Source organism: Mirounga leonina, unplaced genomic scaffold (assembly GCF_011800145.1).
Source record: "Mirounga leonina isolate KUSES-001 unplaced genomic scaffold, KU_Mleo_1.0 Mir_94, whole genome shotgun sequence".
Classification (NCBI taxonomy): Eukaryota; Metazoa; Chordata; class Mammalia; order Carnivora; family Phocidae; genus Mirounga; species Mirounga leonina.
The window spans coordinates 28,692,188-28,697,732 of record NW_023270855.1 but is presented as its reverse complement, the minus strand read 5'-3'; the positions used below and the strand labels follow the sequence as shown (position 1 = coordinate 28,697,732).

Below are 5,545 nucleotides of genomic sequence, written 5' to 3'. Positions count from 1 at the left end.
GGATTTTGTCAAATGCTTTTTCTGTGTCAATTGATATGATATATGATTTAACTTGTTGGTATATGGTGATACCATATGTATTGGGGTTTTTTGGTTTTGTTTTTTTTCCCCTGCTACTGTCTCCAAGTTCGCATTGCTCTGTTCATGTTTTTCAGTCTATTTTCTCTCTTGTTTAGATTGGGTGAATTCTATCGTTTGTCCACAAGCTCACCAGTTCTGTTGTCTGTTGTCTTCACTCTATTCTTTTTTTTTTAAGATTTTATTTATTTATTTGACAGAGAGAGAGACACAGTGAGAGAGGGAACACAAGCAGGGGGAGTGGGAGAGGGAGAAGCAGGCTTCCCGCTGAGCAGGGAGCCTGATGTGGGACTCGATCCCAGGACCCTGGGATCACGACCTGAGCCGAAGGCAGACGCTTAACGACTGAGTCACCCAGGCGCCCCATCTTCACTCTATTCTTGAGCCCAACCAGTGAATGATTTATTAGTGTTGCATTTTTGAAGTCTAATTCCCATTAAAAAAAATTTTTTTATTACATTGCTGAAATTTTCTACTTTTTCATTTGTTTCAAGTAAGTTTATAATTGATTGTTGAAGCATTTTTATGATGGCTGCTTTAAAATCCTTGTCGGATAATTCTAACATCTGGTTTATGTTGGTGGATGTTGGCATCTATTGACTGCCTTCTCTCATTCAAGTTGTGATTTTCTTGGTTTTTGTATGGATGGATGATTTCACATTGGATTGTGGACACTTTGACAATTATGTTAGGAGACTCTAAGTCCTACTTAAATCTTTCATTTTAACAGGCAGTCACCTGTTCAGGTTTAATTTATAGGTTTTAGTCTATTTTTGTGGGCTGTGGTTTCATGGAATTTTAATTTTCTAAGCCTTTGGGGTATTATTTTTGGTCCAGTTGGTTTATTTGGTACACCTCAAGCTCCCACTGGTTTCTGCTGGTGTGGCCTGAGAGCCCGGAAGGAATTTCCTCAGGCCTCAGGTGGCTCCGGAAGGCTGGAGAGTCTCAGACTCGGCAGAAAAGGGCTGCTTATTTTTGATGGGATTCCCAGTGGACCCTCCTTGTCAGTGGACTTGGATTTGCCTGATGTTGCCAGCAGGACTCTTTTTTGATCTGCAGGAAGAATGAGCCCACTGGGCTGCCTTCTTTTGTTAGGTCACGAGTTGGGAAAAGATGGGTCCTAGTCATCTTCTCTTGTTGGATGACAGCCTGCCACTATTTTGTTCCTTAATTCCTGAGGAAATCATCTCACTTTTTTCTTACAACGTTTTAGCATTACCCCCCTGCATCATTTCTGGGGTTTATATTTGTGCCTAGTCGGGGAGGAGCAAGGAGGAACTCATCTCGGCCATCTTGTCCTGACTGGAAGTCAGTCTCTTTCGTTTTAAAGAAGAAACTTGGTCTAAACAAGTAATAAAAATTTTTTTTTTCCTTTGAGTCAGTTTCTACCTACCATAAAGAGGCAACATTGGTACTGGTTTCGGCCTGCTTTTCCTCTCAGCTGTCTTGTTTCTTCTCTCTCCAACCTCCACTCCCCTCATCTCCCCCATCCCCTCCCATCTACTGAGGGATAATTTTGGAGTGATTTTTAAACGTATGAAAAACCAGTGGCAGGGAATGCAGAAACACAAAACAGGACAGGCTTCATGTTAGATTAAACACAAAGGGAGCTGTAAAACAGAGGTGTAAGCCTCAGTGGTTTTGTAGTGCTATTAAATTAATTCTGTGATTTAAAATAAGAGATTTAACGTTAATTCAATTAATTTTAATGACTGATGGAGCTTATATGTTTCAACAATCTTAGAGGTTATTTGTATTTAATACAGATTAAAGTGAACCAAAATAAAGCCCTAAAGGCATAATTTCAGATAGGTAGTAAGTTAGGATGTTATTTCATAGCAGTGAGTTTTGAAGTGTGATTGAGGGTAATTCAGTGCACTCCTATTTTGGAGGAAGTTTTATTATCTTTAAAGAACAGATTCTAAAATTATCACTATTTTGTTATGGTTTTGATCATTTCATTTATTTTGAACTTAAAAAATGAAAGAATCATTAAGATTTTTAGGTTTGATCAAAACCAAGATTGAGCAGTATTGTTTTAAAGAATAACATGACACAAACTCCATCTTCCTATGGGGATGACTGGTAATTAGGCTGTAAGTTACAGGCTCTTGTCCACTGAGTATGAACTGTGGCACTGTTTTCCAGCTCTCTTTACAGATGTGGACTAAAAAATGTGTCATTGCTGACATTCACACTTAACACTCTGACACTATTCCTTCAAAATCCACCTTTGCTCCCCCTTGACAGGGGAAGTGTGACAGGTGTCGTGCACCTGTTCTACCATTGTTAAGCAGCTGTTCAATGCTTAAAAGACTTATGAGATAGAAAAAGGTTATGAGATGGACTTACATCCTTGATAATCTTATTTATTTCTTTATATCCCAATTGGGCTAAGGAAGTTCAGTTTAATTAAGCTGGGGTCATATGTGAGATGGGGCAAGTGTCTGATCTGTTGCATCCTTTTTATCCCTTTATATTTTATCTCCTCATTCCTCATGAGCTTTTTTTTGAGTTTTTAAAAAAATGTAAAACATATTACATCCATAACATGCAAAGCAATCAATACTGGCAAGAGAAGAATTTTTTTAAATTTATTTATTTGAGAGAGAGTCTGAGAATGAGAGAGAGAGAGAGCATGAGCAGGAGGAGGAACAGAGAGAGAGAGGGAGAAGCAGACTCCCCACTGAGCAGGGAGTCCAGATGTGGGACTCCATCTGAGGACCCCAGGATCATGACATGAGCCAAAGGCAGATGCTTAACCAACTGAGCCACCCAGGCACCCCAAGAGAAGAATTTATTTATTTAGCAAGATAAAAATGTTTGATCTGCTTTAATCTAAAAAGCTTAGCTCTTATTTTACCTTCACTTTTTTCCTGCGTTAGAAGCATTCATCCCATTTTAGCAGGGCAGTCACCTCCATAGTCTACACTCCGGTAGAAAAAGCAAATGTTCTCCCTCACCATCTAGAAAATGTTAAATGCAGTTTTCCCTACACTTATGAAAAGAGAAATAGCTTTTCTTGTGGCTTATGATTTGTGCTCTGGATATATGGTTCTTTGGAGTCTAGAAGGAAACAAAAGAAGAGACAAATATTTTGTGTGGAGGATATAAAGAAAGCATGGAGGTGGGGAAATAAGTGACATGACTGATAAATACCAATGACATCACCCTGGGACACTTGTCCAAGAAGGCACTGTCCCATATAACCCATGACATGCCCAGTGAGTGAAACAAGAGAAGGAACATTACAAAGAACACTGTTAAAATGTCCATGACCCACAATGTTTTGGAGTCATTGTGTGAATGAAAAATTTTCATTACTCATAATACAGACCATGAAACCTGTGCCAGTTGGGACTCCAATTTGTACCAGGAGGAAACCCTATTTAATTCATACTAGCACATCACCAACTAACTGCCCTGCAGTGGTAATGTTCCACTATGCCATGACATTTTATACTGTCCTCATCCAATGACACCTGTTCATGCACCTCTCAACAATGTCATGGGACTTCTGAAAGACCAAGTTTCTAAAACAGGATAGTGATGAGTATGGCCCCTATTTATCTTGGAGATGATTCAATCTGAAGATATTTTTGAAAATCTAGGCTTTGGGGTGCCTGGGTGGCTCAGTCGTTAAGTGTCTGCCTTTGGCTCAGATCATGATCCCAGGGTCCTGGGATTGAGCCCCACATCGGGCTCCCTGCTCAGCGGGAAGCCTGCTTCTCCCTCTCCCACTCCCCCTGCTTGTGTTCCTTCTCTCTCTCTGTCAAATAAATAAATAAATAAATAAAATCTTTTAAAAAAGCTTTGCACAGGCTGCAAGGAGGTCCCAACTATCAGGATCCACCTTCACTCTCACTGGAGAGAGACAGAAATAATGGTAGTCTCCAAGATTACTTATGCCTTAGCAGGGGCTGGGACTGGAAGAGCAAAGAAGGATGGCAAACAGAAGAGTAAAGAAGCCCAGAAAATGGACCTCTAGGTTTTTTCCTAATGCTATCTCTGAGTGACCTGACTTTGCCCCATAGCTGTTTCCTGCTCTTCAAGGTAATAGATTCTCCATATCGTTCAGTCATTGGGTAACCTTGCATTTCAGAGAAGCCTGGACTTATTACCAACCCCCGAGTGAGTCCAATTTGATCTTTGCCATTTGTGGTAGTTCTATTTACCTTGCCAGTGATTGGCTTGAGAGTGGGCATATGATACATTTCTAATCAATGATATGAGGGTTACACCACTAGGACTTCTAGAAATTCTTCCTGGCTGTCAAGAAGAGAGGCCTAAGGAAGAAATAAATTTTCTTTCCCCCTTTCCTACATCTTGATATAAATTAAGGTTGACACGCCTGGAACTGCCAGAGTAATCTCATTAACCATGAGGAGAAGCTAAGAGATTTGAGAAGAATTTGAACTGGAGCAAAAATAAGATTTAGCCACTCAGTTAACCAACCCTAAAATGGCCCTACTTTTAGCTATTGGATAGGTAAGAAAATAAATCTTCCCTATTGTTTAAGCCAATTATAGTTGAAATTTTTGTTACCTCCAGCCAAAAAACATACCAAATGAATAAATAATCTGATGAAAAAAAATATTTTGCATTGTCTCACGAGCTCCTTGTGGATTCATGATTATCTAAGAATCAAATTATTTTCTTTCTGGTAATGGATTATACTTACATCCCCTTCTAGGTGTCTCTGAGATTGCATAGACTATACTCTTTGCAAGAATCTTTCTATAGCCTGCGACCATCATGTCAGCCCCTTGGGTCTCAACGAGGCTGGGTGACACTGAGAACGGAGACAAGCCAATTTGGGAGCAGATTGGATCCAGCTTCATTCAACATTAATACCAGTTATTTGATTAACGACAGAACCCAATGAGGTGCAATTTATATTGATGCATCATGCCTAATGTGGGAAGGACAGCAGTCCAGGGGAAAGCTGCCATGTGGAGAAGTTGTCTAGCCTTCCATTCCAGAAAATGCAACACAGCATCACAGTGCAGGACCATCAGCCCACATCAGACAGCTGCATCATCAGCATTGTTGTGGGCAAGCTCAAGACTGATGGAGACCCCATCATAAGGTTCCACCAGATGTTCCTGTTAAAGAACATCATCGATGCTTGGGTTTGCACCAATGACATGTTCAGGTTTGCCCAGCACAGCTTTGGCTGACGTCTTCCCAGCCAGGCACTCATGCTGTTTTCTCCTCCTTCCTCTTCCTGGTATTATTCACAATCCTCCACATGCTTCAAATACCACACACAAATGAGCAGGGCCATGGTGGGGGCAGGCACAGTGTACTGCTGATGATGATGTATTGGGCATGATGTTTGGACGCTAGACTAGTTGCATCTGACAGAAATTTGTGTTGTACCAGCGCATGCCTTGGAAGGACTTAAGTAATACAAAAGGTCGTCTTTTTTTTTTTAATCTACTGATAAGTTGCTCTAGTAACCCAA

At 40.5% G+C, this 5,545-nt stretch overlaps 1 pseudogene; it reads left to right on the top strand.

The window, feature by feature from the left end:
• The first annotated feature begins 4,833 nt into the window (after positions 1–4,833).
• LOC118005495 lies at positions 4,834–5,258 on the top strand (annotated as a pseudogene).
• The last annotated feature ends 287 nt before the right edge of the window (positions 5,259–5,545 follow it).